The sequence below is a fragment of the Aegilops tauschii genome, chromosome 5 (genome assembly GCF_002575655.3).
Source record: "Aegilops tauschii subsp. strangulata cultivar AL8/78 chromosome 5, Aet v6.0, whole genome shotgun sequence".
NCBI classification, from domain to species: domain Eukaryota; kingdom Viridiplantae; phylum Streptophyta; class Magnoliopsida; order Poales; family Poaceae; genus Aegilops; species Aegilops tauschii.
The window spans coordinates 126,581,329-126,597,398 of record NC_053039.3 but is presented as its reverse complement, the minus strand read 5'-3'; the positions used below and the strand labels follow the sequence as shown (position 1 = coordinate 126,597,398).

At 42.0% G+C, this 16,070-nt stretch overlaps 1 pseudogene; it reads right to left on the bottom strand.

Annotated features, from left to right (window-relative positions):
- Positions 1–11,461: 11,461 nt before the first annotated feature.
- On the bottom strand, positions 11,462–14,183 carry LOC109743036 (F-box/LRR-repeat protein 14-like; annotated as a pseudogene).
- Positions 14,184–16,070: the final 1,887 nt, after the last annotated feature.

Here is a 16,070-nt window from a genome sequence, read left to right as displayed (position 1 = left end):
AGGCATCGCGTCCGTGTCAAGTAGACCAAAACGATTCTGCATCTACTACTATTACTCCACACATCGACCGCTATCCAGCATGCATCTAGAGTATTAAGTTCATAAGAACGGAGTAACGCATTAGGCAAGATGACATGATGTAGAGGGATAAACTCAAGCAGTATGATATAAACCCCATCTTTTTATCCTCGATGGAAACAATACAATACGTGTCGTTTCCCTTTCTGTCACTGGGATCGAGAACCGCAAGATTGAACCCAAAGCTAAGCACTTCTCCCATTGCAAGAAAGATCAATCTAGTAGGCCAAACTAAATCGATAATTCAAAGAGACTTGCAACGATATTAAATCATGCATAAAAGAATTCAGAGAAGAATTATTGTTCATAGATAATCTGGATCATAAACCCACAATTCATCGGATCTCGACAAACATACCGCAAAAGGAATTACATCGAATAGATCTCCGAGAAGATCGAGGAGAACTTTGTATTGAGATCCAAAGAGAGAGAAGAAGCCATCTAGCTAATAACTATGGACCCGAAGGTGTGGTAAACTACTCACACATCATCAGAGAGGCTATGGTGTTGATGTAGAAGCCCTCCATGATCGAATCCCCCTCCGGCAGATCGCCGGAAAAGGCCCCAAGATGGGATCTCACGGGTATAGAAGGTTGTGGCGGTGGAAAAGTGGTTTCGTGGCTCCCCTGGATGTTTTCAGGGTATAAGAGTATATATAGGCGAAGGAAGTAGGTCGGTGGAGCTACGAGGGGCCCACGAGGGTGGGGGGCGCGCCCACCCCCTGGGGCGCATCCTCCTACCTCGTGGCTTCCTCGTTGCTTGCTTTACGTCCACTCCAAGTCTCCTGGATTGCGTTTGTTCCAAAAACGATCCTCGCGAAGGTTTCATTCCGTTTGGATTCCGTTTGATATTCCTTTTCTGCGAAACACTGAAATAGGCAAAAAATAGCAATTTGCACTAGGCCTTCGGTTAATAGGTTAGTCCCAAAAATAATATAAAAGAGCATATTAAAGCCCATTAAACATCCAAAACATATAATATAATAGCATGGAACAATCAAAAATTATAGATACGTTGGAGACGTATCAAGCATCCCCAAGCTTAATTCCTGCTCGTCCTCGAGTAGGTAAATGATAAAAACAGAATTTTTGATGTGGAATGCTACCTAACATAATTTTCAATGTAATTTCTTTATTGTGGCATGAATGTTCAGATCTAAAAGATTCAAGACAAAAGTTTAATATTGACATAAAAATAATAATACTACAAGCATACTAACTAAGCAATTATGTCTTCTCAAAATAACATGGCCAAAGAAAGCTCATCCCTACAAAATCATATAGTTTGGTTATGCTTCATTTTCGTCACACAAAAGGCTCTCATCATGCACAACACCGATGACAAACCAAGCAATTGTTTCATACTTTAGTATTTTCAAACTTTTTCAACTTTCACACAATACATGAGCGTGAGCCATGGACATAGCACTACGGGTGGAATAGAATATGATGATGGAGGTTGTGTGGAGAAGACAAAAAAGGAGAAAGTCTCACATTGACGCGGATAATCAACCTATGGAGATGCCCATCAATTGATGTCAATGCGAGGAGTAGGGATTGCCATGCAACAGATGCACTAGAGCTATAAATGTATGAAAGCTCAACAAAAGAAACTAAGTGGTGTGCATCCAACTTGCTTGCTCACGAAGACCTAGGGCATTTGAGGAAGCCCATTGTTGGAATATAAAAGCCAAGTTCTATAATGAAAAATTCCCACTAGTATATGAAAGTGACAATATAAGAAACTCTCTATCATGAAGATCATGGTGCTACTTTGAAGCACAAGTTTGGAAAAAGGATAGTAGCATTGTCCCTTTTTGCCCTTTCTTTTTATTTGGCCTTTTTTTCTTTTCTTTTTCTTTTCTTTTTTTATTTGGCCTTTCTCTTTTTTTCTTTTGCTTTTTTTTTCTTTGGGACAATGTTCTAATAATGATGATCATCACACTTCTATTTATTTACAACTCAAGGATTACAACTCGATACTAGAACAAAGTATGACTCTATATGAGTGCCTCCGGCGGTGTATCGGAATGGGCAATGAAACAAGAGTGACATGTATGAAAAATTATGCATGGTGGCCGTGCCACAAATACGATGTCAACTACATGATCATGCAAGGCAATATGGCAATGATGAAGCGTGTCATAATAAACGGAACGGTGGAAAGTTGCATGGCAATATATCTCAGAATGGCTATGGAAATGCCCTAATAGGTAGGTATGGTGGCTGTTTTGAGGAAGATATAAGGAGGTTTATGTGTGATAGAGCGTCTCATATCACGGGGTTTGGATGCACCGGCGAAGTTTGCACCAACTCTCAAGGTGAGAAAGGGCAATGCACGGTACCGAAGAGGCTAGCAATGATGGAAGGGTGAGAGTGCGTATAATCCATGGACTCAACATTAGTCATAAAGAACTCACATACTTATTGCAAAAATCTACAAGTCATCAAAACCAAGCACTACGCGCATGCTCCTAGGGGGATATATTGGTAGGAAAAGACCATCGCTCGTCCCCGACCGCCACTCATAAGGAGGACAATCAAAGAAACACCTCATGCTTCTAATTTGTCACACAACGTTTACCATACGTGCATGCTACAGGACTTGCAAACTCCAACACAAGTATTTCTCAAATTCACAATTACTCAACTAGCATGACTCTAATATTACCATCTTCATATCTCAAAACAATCATCAAGTATCAAACTTCTCATAGTATTCAATGCACTCTATATGGAAGTTTTTGTTGTACCCATCTTGGATGCCTATCATATTAGGACTAATTTTATAGCCAAAGCAAATTACCATGCTGTTCTAAAAGACTCTCAAAATAATATAATTGAAGCATGAGAGATCAATAATTTCTATAAAATAAAACCACCACCGTGCTCTAAAAAGGTATAAGTGAAGCACTAGAGCAAAATTATCTAGCTCAAAAGATATAAGTGAAGCACATAGAGTATTCTAATAAATTCCGAGTCATGTGTGTCTCTCCCAAAAGGTGTGCACGGAGCTACTCTAGCTAATTGCTCCCACTTTCAATATGTATCCAGCTTGAGACTTAGAGTCATCTGGATCAGTGTCAAAGCTTGCATCGACATAACCCTTTACGACAAACTTTTTGTCACCTCCATAACCGAGAAACATGTCCTTATTCCATTAAGGATAATTTTGACCGTTGTCCAGTGATCCACTCCTGGATCACTATTGTACCCTCTTGCCAAACTCATGGTGACGTACACCATAGGTTTGGTACACAGCATAGCATACTTTATAGAACCTATGAATGAGTCATAGGGAATGCCTTTTCATTCTCTTTCTATTTTCTGCCGTGGTCGGGTTTTGAGTCTTTACTCAACTTCACACCTTGCAACACAGGCAAGAAATCCTTCTTTGACTGTTCCATTTTGAACTACTTCAAAAACTTGTCAAGGTATGTACTCATTGAAAAACTTATCAAGCGTCTTGATCGATATCTATAGATCTTGATGCTCAATATGTAAGAAACTTCACCGAGGTCTTTCTTTGAAAAACTCCTTTCAAACACTCCTTTATGCTTTCCAGAAAATTCTACATCATTGCCGATCAACAATATGTCATTCACATATATTTATCAGAAAGGATGTAGTGCTCCTAGTCACTTTTTTGTAAATACAGGCTTCACTGCAAGTCTGTATAAAAAATATATGCTTTGATCAACTCATCAAAGCGTATATTCCAACTCCAAGATGCTTGCACCGGTCCATAGATGGATCGCTGGAGCTTGCACACTTTGTTAGCACCTTTAGGATTGATAAGACCTTCTTGTTACATCATATACAACTCTTCTTTGAGAAATCCATTAAGGAATGCAGTTTTGACATCCATTTGCTAGATTTCATAAAATGTGGCAATTGCTAACATGATTCAGACAGACTTAAGCATCGCTACGAGTGAGAAAATCTCATCGTAGTCAACACCTTGAACTTGTCAAAAAAAATTTGCGACAATTCGAGCTTTGTAGATAGTAACACTACTATCAGCGTCCGTCTTCCTCTTGAAGATCCATTTATTCTCAATGGCTTGCCGATCATCGGGCAAGTCAACCAAAGTCCACACTTTGTTCTCATACATGGATCCCATCTCAGATTTCATGGCCTCGAGCCATTTTGCGAAAACTGGGCTCATCATCGCTTCCTCATAGTTCGTAGGTTCGTCATGGTCTAGTAACTTGACTTCCAGAACAGGATTGCCGTACCACTCTGGTGCGGAACGTGCTCTGGTTGACCTACGAGGTTCGGTAGTAACTTGATCTGAAGTTTCATGATCATTATCATTAGCTTCCTCACTAATTGGTGCAGGCATCACTGGAACTGATTTTTGTGATGAACCACTTTCCAATTCGGGAGAAGGTACAATTACCTCATCAAGTTCTACTTTCCTCCCACTCACTTCTTTCAAGAGAAACTCCTTCTCTAGAAAGGATCCATTCTTAACAACGAATATCTTGCCTTAGGATCTGTGATAGAAGGTGTACCCGACAGTTTCCTTTGGGTATCCTATGAAGACGCATTTCTCCGATTTGGGTTCGAGCTTATCAGGTTGAAATTTTTTCACATAAGCATCGCAGTCCCAAACTTTAAGAAACGACAGCTTAGGTTTCTTGCCAAACCATAGTTCATACGGTGTCGTCTCAATGGATTTAGATGGTGCCCTATTTAACGTGAATGCAGCTGTCTCTAATGCATAACCCCAAAACGATAGTGGTAAATCGGCAAGAGATATCATAGATCGTACCATATCTAATAAAGTACGGTTACGATGTTCGGACACACCATTACGATGTGGTGTCCCAGGTGGCGTGAGTTGTGAAACTATTCCACATTGTTTTAAATGAAGGCCAAACTCGTAATTTAAATATTCGCCTCTGTGATCAGATCGTAGAAACTTTATTTTCTTGTTACGATGATTCTCAACTTCACTTTGAAATTCTTTGAACTTTTCAAATGTTTCAGACTTGTATTTCATTAAGTAGATATGCTCATATCTGCTCAAATCATCTGTGAAGGTCAAAAAATAACGATACCCGCCGCGAGCCTCAACACTCATCGGACCGCATACATCGGTATGTATTATTTTCAATAAGTCAGTGGCTCGCTCCATTGTTCCGGAGAACGGAGTCTTAGTCATCTTGCCCATGAGGCATGGTTCGCAAGCATTAAATGATTCATAATCAAGTGATTCCAAAAACCCATAGCATCTAGTTTCTTCATGCTCTTTACACCAATATGACCTAAACGGCAGTGCCACAAATATGTTGCACTATCATTATCAACTTTGCATCTTTGGCATCAATATTATGAATATGTGTATCACTACAATCGAGATTCAATAAACCATTCACATTGGGTGTATGACCATAGAAGGTTTTATTCATATAACCAGAACAACAATTATTCTCTGACTTAAATGAATAACTGTATTGCAATAGACATGATCTAATCATATTAATGCTCAACGCAAACACCAAATAACATTTATTTAGGTTCAATTCTAATCCCGAAGGTAGAGGGAGTGTGCGATGGTGATTGTATCAACCTTGGAATTACTTCCAACACACATTGTCACCTCGTCCTTAACTAGTCTCTGTTTATCTTGCAACTCCTATTTCAAGTTACTACTCTTAGCAACTAAACCAGTATCAAATATTGAGGGGTTGCTATAAACACTAGTAAAGTACACGTCAATAATATGCATATCAAATATACCTTTGTTCACTTTGCCATCCTTCTTATCCGCCAAGTATCTAGGGCAGTTCCACTTCCAGTGACCATTTCTTTTGCAGTAGAAGCACTCAGTTTCAGGCTTGGGTCTGGCTTTGGGCTTCTTCATGGGAGTGGCAACTTTTTTGCCATTCTTTTGAAGTTTTCCCTTTCTTTCCCTTGCCCTTTTCTTGAAACTAGTGGTCTTGTTAACCATCAAGACTTGATGCTTTTCTTGATTTCTACCTTCGCTGATTTCAGCATTGCGAAGAGCTTGGGAATCGTTTTCGTCATCCCTCGCATATTAGAGTTCATCACGAAGTTCTAGTAACTTGGTGATAGTGACTAGAGAACTATGTCAATCATTATCTTATCTGGAAGATTAACTCCCACTTGACCCAAGCGATTATTGTACCCAGACATTCTGAGCATATGCTCACTAGCTGAGCTATTCTCCTCCATCTTGTAGGCAAAGTACTTTGTAAGAGGTCTCATACCTCTTAACACGAGCATGAGTCTGAAATACCAATTTCAACTCTTGGAACATCTCATATGCTCCATGTCATTCAAAACACTTTTGAAGTCCCGCTTCTAAGACGTAAAGCATGGTGCACTGAACTATCAAGTAGTCATCATACCGAGCTTGTCAAACGTTCATAACGTCTGCATTTGCTCCTGCAATAGTTCTGTCACCTAGCGGTGCATCAAGGACATAATTCTTCTGTGCAGCAATGAGGATAATTCTCAGATCACGGACCTAGTCCGCATCATTGATACTATCATCTTTCAACTTAGTTTTCTCTAGGAACAAATCATAAATAAAACGGGAAGCTATACGCGAGCTATTGATCTATAACATAGATATGCAAATACTGTCATGACTAAGTTCATGATAAATTTAAGTTCAATTAATCATATTACTTAAGAACTCCCACTTAGATAGACATCCCTCGAGTCATCTAAATGATCACGTGATCCATATCAACTAAACCATGTCCGATCATCACGTGAGATGGAGTAGTTTTCAATGGTGAACATCTCTATGTTGATCATATCTACTATATGATTCACGTTTGACCTTTCGGTCTTAGTGTTCCGAGGCCATATCTGCATATGCTAGGCTCGTCAAGTTTAACCCGAGTATTCTGCACGTGCAAAACTGGCTTGCACCCATTGTATGTGAACGTAGAGCTTATCACACCCGATCATCACGTGGTGTCTCGGCACGACGAACTGTAGCAACGGTGCATACTCAGGGACAACACTTGTACCTTGAAATTTAGTGAGGGATCATCTTATAAAGCTACCGCCGTACTAAGCAAAATAAGATGCATAAAAGATAAACATCACATGCAACCAAAATATGTGACATGATATGGCCATCATCATCTTGTGCCTTTGATCTCCATCTCCAAAGCACCGTCATGATCTCCATCATCACCGACTTGATACCTTGATCTCCATTGTAGCGTCATTGTTGTCTTGCCAACTATTGCTTCTACGACTATCGCTACCGCTTAGTGATAAAGTAAAGCAATTGCATGTCGATTGCATTTCATACAATAAAGCGACAACCATAAGGCTCCTGCCAGTTGCCGATAACTTTTACAAAACATGATCATCTCATACAACAATTTATATCTCATCACCTCTTGACCATATCACATCACAACATGCCCTGCAAAAACAAGTTAGACGTCCTCTACTTTATTGTTGTAAGTTTTACGTGGCTGCTACGGGCTTCTAGCAAGAACCGTTCTTACCTACGCATCAAAACCACAATGATTTTTCGTCAAGTTTGCTATTTTAACCTTCAACAAGGACCGACCATAGTCAAACTCGATTCAACAAAAGTTGGAGAAACAGACACCCGCCAGCCACCTGTGTGCGAAGCACGTCGGTAGAACCAGTCTCATGAACGCGGTCATGTAATGTCGGTCCGGGCCGCTTCATCCAACAATACCGCCGAATCAAAGTAAGACGTTGGTGGTAAGCAGTATGACTATTATCGCCCACAACTCATTGTGTTCTACTCGTGCATATATCATCTACGCATAGACCTGGCTCTGATACCACTGTTGGGGAACGTAGTAATTCAAAAAAAATCCTACGATCATGCAAGATCTATCTAGGAGATGCATAGCAACGAGAGGGGAGAGTGTGTCTACGTTCCCTCGTAAACCGAAAGCGGAAGCGTTTAGTTAATGCGGTTGATGTAGTCGAACGTCTTCACGATCCAACCGATCCAAGTACCGAACGTACGGCATCTCCGTGTTCAGCACACGTTCAGCTCGATGACGTCCCTCGAGCTCTTGATCCAGTAGAGGGTCGAGGGAGAGTTCTGTCAGCACGACGGCATGGCGACAGTGTTGGTGATGTGACCCTCGCAGGGCTTTGCCTAAGCACTAGGACAATATGACCGAGGTGATAAACTGTGGAGGGGGCCACCACACACGGCTAAGAAACATCTGTTGTGCCTTTGGGGTGCCCCTGCCCACATATATAAAGGGGGGAGGAGGATGCTGGGGGCCTAGGAGGGGCGCGCCAAGGGGGGAGTCCTACTTGGACTCCTAGTCCAAGTAGGATTCGGCCCCCGCCTTTTCCTTCCAACGGAGGGGAAAAGAGGGAAGGAGAGGAGGGGAAGAGGGAAAGGGGGCCGCGCCCCCTCCCCTTCCTATTCGGACTCCCCTTGGGGGGGCGCCTCCCCCTTGTGGGATGTCCCCTCTTCTCTCCCATGGCCCATGAGGCCCATGATTTCCCCCGGGGGGTTCTGGTAACCCCTCGGTACTCCGATAAAATACCCGAATCACTCGGAACCATTCCGATGTCCGAATACAACCTTCCAACACATGAATCTTTACCTCTCGACCATTTAGAGACTCCTCGTCATGTCCGTGATCTCATCTGGGACTCCGAACAAACTTCGGTCACCAAAACACATAACTCATAATACAAATCGTCATCGAACGTTAAGCATGCGGACCCTACGAGTTCGAGAACTATGTAGACATGACCGAGACACATCTCCGGTCAATAACCAATAGCGGAACCTGGATGCTCATATTTTCTCCTACATATTCTACGAAGATCTTTATCGGTCAAATCGCATAACAACATACGTCATTCCCTTTGTCATCGGTATGTTACTTGCCCGAGATTCGATCGTCGGTATCATCATACCTAGTTCAATCTCGTTACCGGCAAGTCTCTTTACTCATTCCGTAATGCATCATCCCGTAACTAACTCATTAGTCACATTGCTTGCAAGGCTTATAGTGATGTGCATTACCGAGAGGGCCCAGAGATACCTCTCCAATACTCATAGTGACAAATCCTAATCTCGATCTATGCCAACCCAACAAACACATTCGGAGACACCTGTAGAGCATCTTTATAATCACCCAGTTACGTTGTGACGTTTGATAGCACACAAAGTGTTCCTCCGGTATTCGGGAGTTGCATAATCTCATAGTCAGAGGAATATGTATAAGTCATGAAGAAAGCAATAGCAATAAAACTAATCGATCATAATGCCAAGCTAACGGATGGGTCTTGTCCATCACATCATTCTCCTAATGATGTGATCCCGTTCATCAAATGACAACACATGTCTATGGTCAGGAAACTTAACCATCTTTGATTAACGAGGTAGTCAAGTAGAGGCATACTAGGGACACTCTGTTTTGTCTATGCATTCACACATGTACTAAGTTTCCGGTTAATATAATTCTAGCATGAATAATAAACATTTATCATGATATAAGGAAATATAAATATAACAACTTTATTATTGCCTCTAGGGCATATTTCCTTCACAGGGCCCCTCCTCCATTACGCGCTCCCAATCCCCCAAGCATGAGAATTGTAGTGTATACAGATTTTCCTCCAGGGGGCGGATGTTGACCTTTTGTGCAAGATCCCACGCCATCTTAAGTATTCCGCTATGCACAAGAAACATTAGCGACTTCTGGACATGGTGCGGTGAGAAAAGGGGCGGTTTCTCTGTCAAATCAGCATACAGAATTATATTGAACACTAAGCTCACTAGGGAGAGCTGGATTGAGGAGGTTGCAGGATCTTCCGGGTCGGAGCGGGAGATTAATGCTTGGTCTACCCTCTGGAAGGCTAAACTACCACCCAAGATCAAGTTCTTCCTCTGGAGGCTAGCGAGGAGCTCGATATCCACAACGGATGTGCTTGAGCATAGACGTATGTCTGATTCTGCAGCATGCATGATCTGTGGAGCCCCAGACTCTTGGCGCCATACTTTGATTGACTGCACTATGGCCATGTGTATTTGGGCACTAGAGGACGACAGTTTAGTGCAGGAGATAAGCCAGCATACCAACATTAATCCCAGGGATTGGTTATTTGCTCTGAATGAAGCTCTGTCATCCGACATGTTCATGCATATGGCAGTCACCCTTTGGGCGGTTTGGGGAGCGAAGAGAAAGGTTGTATACAAAGATATCCACCAGAGCCCCTTGTCTACCCACTTATTCATCAAATCTTACTTGACAGACATACATACTTTGAGCAAACCACCGGTGGCAGGAGCTAGCACAAGGGCACCGAGACCCATGCACTGGATTGCCCCCCGGCTAGGGTGGCGAAGATTAATGTGGATGCTGCCGTCGCGGGAAGGTTAGGGGTGGGAACCATTGCAGCCATAGCAAGAGATTCTGATGGATCATACCTGGGTGCATCCACTATTGGCTTTTCAGCTATCACCGACCCATCCACCCTAGAGGCATTGGCGATGAGAGAATCAATGGCGCTGGCGGGTGATTTTACAACTTCACTCCATTCAGGTGGCCTCGGACTGTAAAGTTGTGGTCGATGACATCAAGCAGATTAATGGGACAGTTTACGGTGCAATTATTCACGAGATCATAGAACATTCTCGTAGCTTTACTTTATGTAATTTTGTTCATGAGTTTAGGGGCTCAAATGTCGAGGCTCATAAAATTTAGCAAGCATGCTCTAAAGTTAGGGGCGGGTCACCGTGTCTAGTTAGGCCACCCCAATAATCTTTCTTTCATCCCTGTAACTGTGGTGACGGATTAATAAAGGCTTCGCGAATTGTCTCAAAAAAATTCAAAGAAAAGGTAAACCTCGATAGATGCTCACCGGAAAGTCAAAGGAAAAGTCAACCTCAATAGATGCTCAACCAAAAAAAAAAACTCCTCGATAGTCCCGTTTTATGATATTGTCTTTTATCTGGCTTTCCGTATTTGGATTCTTAGTCAATGAGATGAGGCAAAACTTTTGCCTCCGTATTTTGAAACATATGAACACTGCGTCTATTTTGCAGCATGTATGTATCTGGAGTCAATCTTTTGCAGTTGCGAGTAAAACTCACACATATCCTTGCAAATTGCCCTTGCCCAGCCTACAAAAAGGTCTTCTTTTTCATTTAAAACCAGCTAGGCCTTCAACCCCTTTGCTAACTTAAACAAAACAGACTATGGGAATCATCGATGCTTGCTAGGTACCGTACATATGCACGTCAGGAAAAAAAGGGTCGAGAGAGAGCATGCTACAGCCATATTCAAAACTGTTTCCGCAATATTACAGGTTGCAGAAGTACAGCGAAAGCAAACAGCCAAATAATTATGTTGAACACCGCATGGAGAATCAAGTTGCACTGCTACGATCTGCAAGTTCACAACCTGAAATACCGAATCTTGGGCAGAATAAGTGAATTTTGTCAAGTGCAAACACAGAAAAATACACAAAGTAGTACTCCCTCTGTCCCATAATTTAAGATGTTACTACAACAAATATGTGAGTATATGGTTGTAATAACATCTTATATTATAGGACAAAGGGAGTAGCAACGTAGAGCAACACACTAGTGGTGCACCGTCTGAAGTCGTCCGAAGTCCAGCATGAACCCAGCAGATGGTTTTAAACTCAACAGCATTAGTAGCGAATTCTTTTTAATTCGGCCGGGCTTGCAGACTCGGCGGAGTACTGAACCGATCTTTTTTTGGAAGTGTGGCACTGAGCTGATCATCTTTTTTTGGAAGTGTGGCACTGAGCTGATCCACCAACCCTCTTCACAGCCTTCTTAGAGACCCGGTCGCAGCCTTCAATGATCAGAGACTCTAACTTCAGTGCATGTACTAGCATGGCCACTCCAGCATCAGTCACTTGTGCACAGATCCGGAGTGTGAGATTGATCAAGCATGGGGCACGCACAATGAAACGCATCTGTTATCGCTCTGCAGCACACAAGCTCGAGTGTCTCCAGTAATGGAGCAGATGAGAGGGTCTTCATCCCCTTGTCTGCAAAAAAGTTGGCACCCCTTAGCACAAGAACACGAATCGGACAAGACTGAATGAGCATGATAAGGCCATCCTGTGTGAAGCCTATTTCTGATGGATATAAGGGCTCACAACCATCAAATGTGAGTTCAATAGACTCAAGCATAGGACAGCTGACAGCTAGAGATTTCAGGCTGTCATCAGTAAATGCCGTCCTGAAATTGCCACCATAGAACTGTGGCAGGAGCCAAAGTGAGATGCTTCTAAGGTTTTTGCAGCACTTGGATAGCGTGATCATGTCACTGTCATTTAGGCCATTGATATACTCCAGACGCAGTTTCTCCAATGCTTTGCACTTCCCCAAGAGAAAACGAAGTCCTATTCCTGGCTTAGTTGCAATGTGTGCCAATGACAAATCCGTCAAACTCTCGCAACAAAAATCGTATTTATATGGGTAGTGAGCCACATACGAGAGATCATCACTACCATATATATTCCAGGAACAACTCATGGGGTCAGGGTCAAATTTAAACCTCAGGAGCTTCATCCATCCCGGTCCAAACTTTAGGAGGTCATACTGGCTGATTCCTTTGCAGTTCTCCACAACAAGCTCTTCCAATGATCCCTCACAACCAAGGTTCTCCAGCCAGCCTTCGCTCCCGATTTTCACAGTCAATAAGGTGGAGAGCAGATAGAGTCTTGCAACCAACTACCACCGAGAGGATCCCACCTGAAGTTATTTTTTGGACGGAGTTCAGCCTCAGAGACATCAATTTTTTGCAATTAACGAGATATCCAAGACCAGAATCCTTGATGCGTGAACAGAAGCTTAAGGTTAGATCAGTTAGCGAGGGGCAGCATGACGAGATCACAAGGAGGCCTTTATTGCCCAATTGATTCCCATGGCCACTGGTCCAACCAGAGTAATCAATTTCCACTTTCCACAAATTGGGGAACCGGGAACACAGTGATGCCAAGGCTTTTCTAGCAGGGTGAAGGCCAGAGCCGACATGGATGGCACCCCTTTGTGATGCCTCAATGGAGTAGAGCTGCTTTGACACAAGGGAAAACGAATTCAGATCACTTCTCTTGGCAACCTTCTTGACAATCTCTGCTAGCAGTGACTCTGGGAGATCCTCCATCGAGGAAAGCAGCTGTGTTGATGGGTAATCTTAACATTCAGCAGGTATACATCATACTGCACTGAAATTAGAGACATTAGAGCGAAGCATACGAAGATTATTAGGTTACAGTACCACAGGACATCAAGAAGCATATGTATACCAACAAATGTGAACCTTTCCGTGTTGACATACATACATAAAGAAAAGCAAATATGCGTCCGCAAGATAACACTTATCTGTTGAACAGACATAATAGGAAGTGTTTAACTGAGCACTGTGAAAACCACAACATGTAATGAGGACTGAGTTGTCAGTGCTACTTAGACCTGGGAATGTTGCACGCATCAATAGAACCAAAGCTATTAGCTATATCATGCATGCTCTGAGATTTCTAGGTTTGCTTCTTGACATTTACAGAATCAAGGTCAAAAAAGGATCGAATTTTTGAAGCATATAGGATAATCAGACAGTAGCGAGAGCTGATCTCATGAATTTTGACATATTTTACTGTAAACTTTGGAAATGCCGGTGTCTAGCTTCAGAAAGAACATTAATTAAAGCATCTGGCATAACTTGCAAAGAACAAAGAACATTAGTTCCGGCCTCTGTGAAGTAAACAGTATACAGGTAACCTAAAAGCAACAAGATCAAACAAAATCACAACCCTAGGCATCTGGATTGATGGAACAATGCAAGAGAAAACGCCTTCACGAACAACAGGACTAGAATTATTGCAAGCTTACAAGATAGTATAACGCCTGTCTGCTGAAATCGAAATTGTAGGGGCCCTAAGTAGCTTACAAAATAGTACAGTGTGGCGCCTTCAGCCCGGCCAGGAGAGAAGAAACGGACAAGATGACGGCGCGTCGGACGCGGTCGCGGTCGTGAATTGGGGGGCGGCGGCGGCGGCTGAGAAGGAGTAGGGCAAGAGCAGAGCTCCACTCTAATCTCGGGGGAAGGACCGAAAGAGTTCGGCCGCAGATCCTATACAGCGCATATGGCCGGCCCATTTTGCGGTTTATTTTCCACCGGTTTTGGAACCCAAAATCCTTTTTTTCTCTACCCGTTTTTCTATTTCATTGTTTCTTTCCTAATTTATTATTTTTCTTTTTTAACCTTTTCTTTATTTTCTTATTGTTTCCCTTTTTCTTTTCTATTTTTTCTTCTTTAACTTTTCACTTTTTCCACATTTTTCTTTTCAAATTCATGAACATATTTTTGTTCATTTCATTCAAAAAATGTTCAACCATGTAAAAAAATGTTCAAAAATTCAAGTAATGTTCATCAAAATATATTTTCTGTTTATTAGGTTAAAAAAATTATTCATCTAACTAAAAAGATGTTCATCAAATTCTATTTTTGTTCGTAGTTTCCAAAAAATGTTCATAAAATTCAAATTTTGTTCGTCATTTTTTTCAAAAAAAGTTATACAAATTTTGTTCATCAAGTTAAAAAATTGTTCATCAAATGCAAAAATTGTTCAAAGACAAAAAATTGGTCATCATTATTTGAAAATGCTCATAAAAATGGTTCGTAAAAGAGTTCATCAAAGTTTTAAAAAGTTCATTCTTTTGTAAATCAAGAACATTTTTTGAATTCAAGAGTGGTTTTTGTAAATTCACAATATTTTAAAATTTTAGAAACATTTTGTAATCCCAAATTATTTTAACATAGAATAAAAGAAAAACAGAAAGTAAAAAAGGAAAAGAAAAAATGAAGAAAAAAAAATGAGCATCTAACACGCGCATGGGCTAGCCCAACTTGGCGAGCGGGGGGGGGGGGGGGGGGGGGCTGGAGGGAACGCGCTTTTCGCGATTGGGGGCGCCCAGGTTGCCAAATAGGGGCGCCCGAATTTGGCGATGGTCGTCAGCTCAGAACAAACCTGGCCACAGCCATAAAAAGGCCTGTCACAACACGACCCATGTGAAAGAACATGCGGTGCCCCCATGTTTGGTTTTGGTAATTGATGACAATCTCTATGGACTAATGGTTGCCTTGAGTTATATTTGAAGGATTTGTCCATAGGCATTTCTTGAAGTCCATGTGTTGGTTTCAAGGAGTTTATCCAAAGATTGGTCATGTGAGAGTTGAGCTTATTGCAAGCATGTCTTGAAGAAGAAGATTGTGTGATCATTCATGTTTACCTTCAAGACATCATCCAAATGAAGAGAGTTGGAAAGAGTCAATGTTGATCAAGACTAAGTCAAGAGTGAATCAAGTTGATCAACACACAAAGCGCACAAGATGTACCGAGGGATCAAGCGATCCCATGGTATGGTAAGCATTGTCAATTACGCTTTGTGTACTAACCCATGGTCTTCGTGAGAGTTCTTTGTGGGGTTAGGTTGCGGTGTGCAAGTTCAAGTGAAGCGGGCAAGTTCAAGTAAAGCATCACGAAGAGATCAAATGCTTGAAGCCATTGTGGTGACAATGGACTTGTGAAGATGTGCGGAAGGGTGGCTCACTCATAGTGGAATATGGGGGAGCAATCAACTAGTCTTCATCGAGCCAACGCAATCAAGAAAGATGGTCCATCTTGAGGGAGTCAAGATCGTCATCATCTAGCTCAAGTGGACCATGTGCAAGGCAAAGGTTTGCTCTTGATAGGTTTTCTATTTTACCGGTCTCATGATGGTAGTTGGGAGACCGGGTTATAGGATCGATTGCCGTACTATCAAGGGGGGCTCTCGATGAGTAGCTTGCTCGTATCGTTCATAGAGAGCTCAAACCATTGCATCCTTGCATCATCTTTATTGGTTTTTGTTTGGTTCTTCTCTTTGTGAGTTTTGGAGCTTATGGTCATCTTGATGACAAGCTCGAGTTCATCGAAAACGGAGTTCACTCGCATCTTCTATGA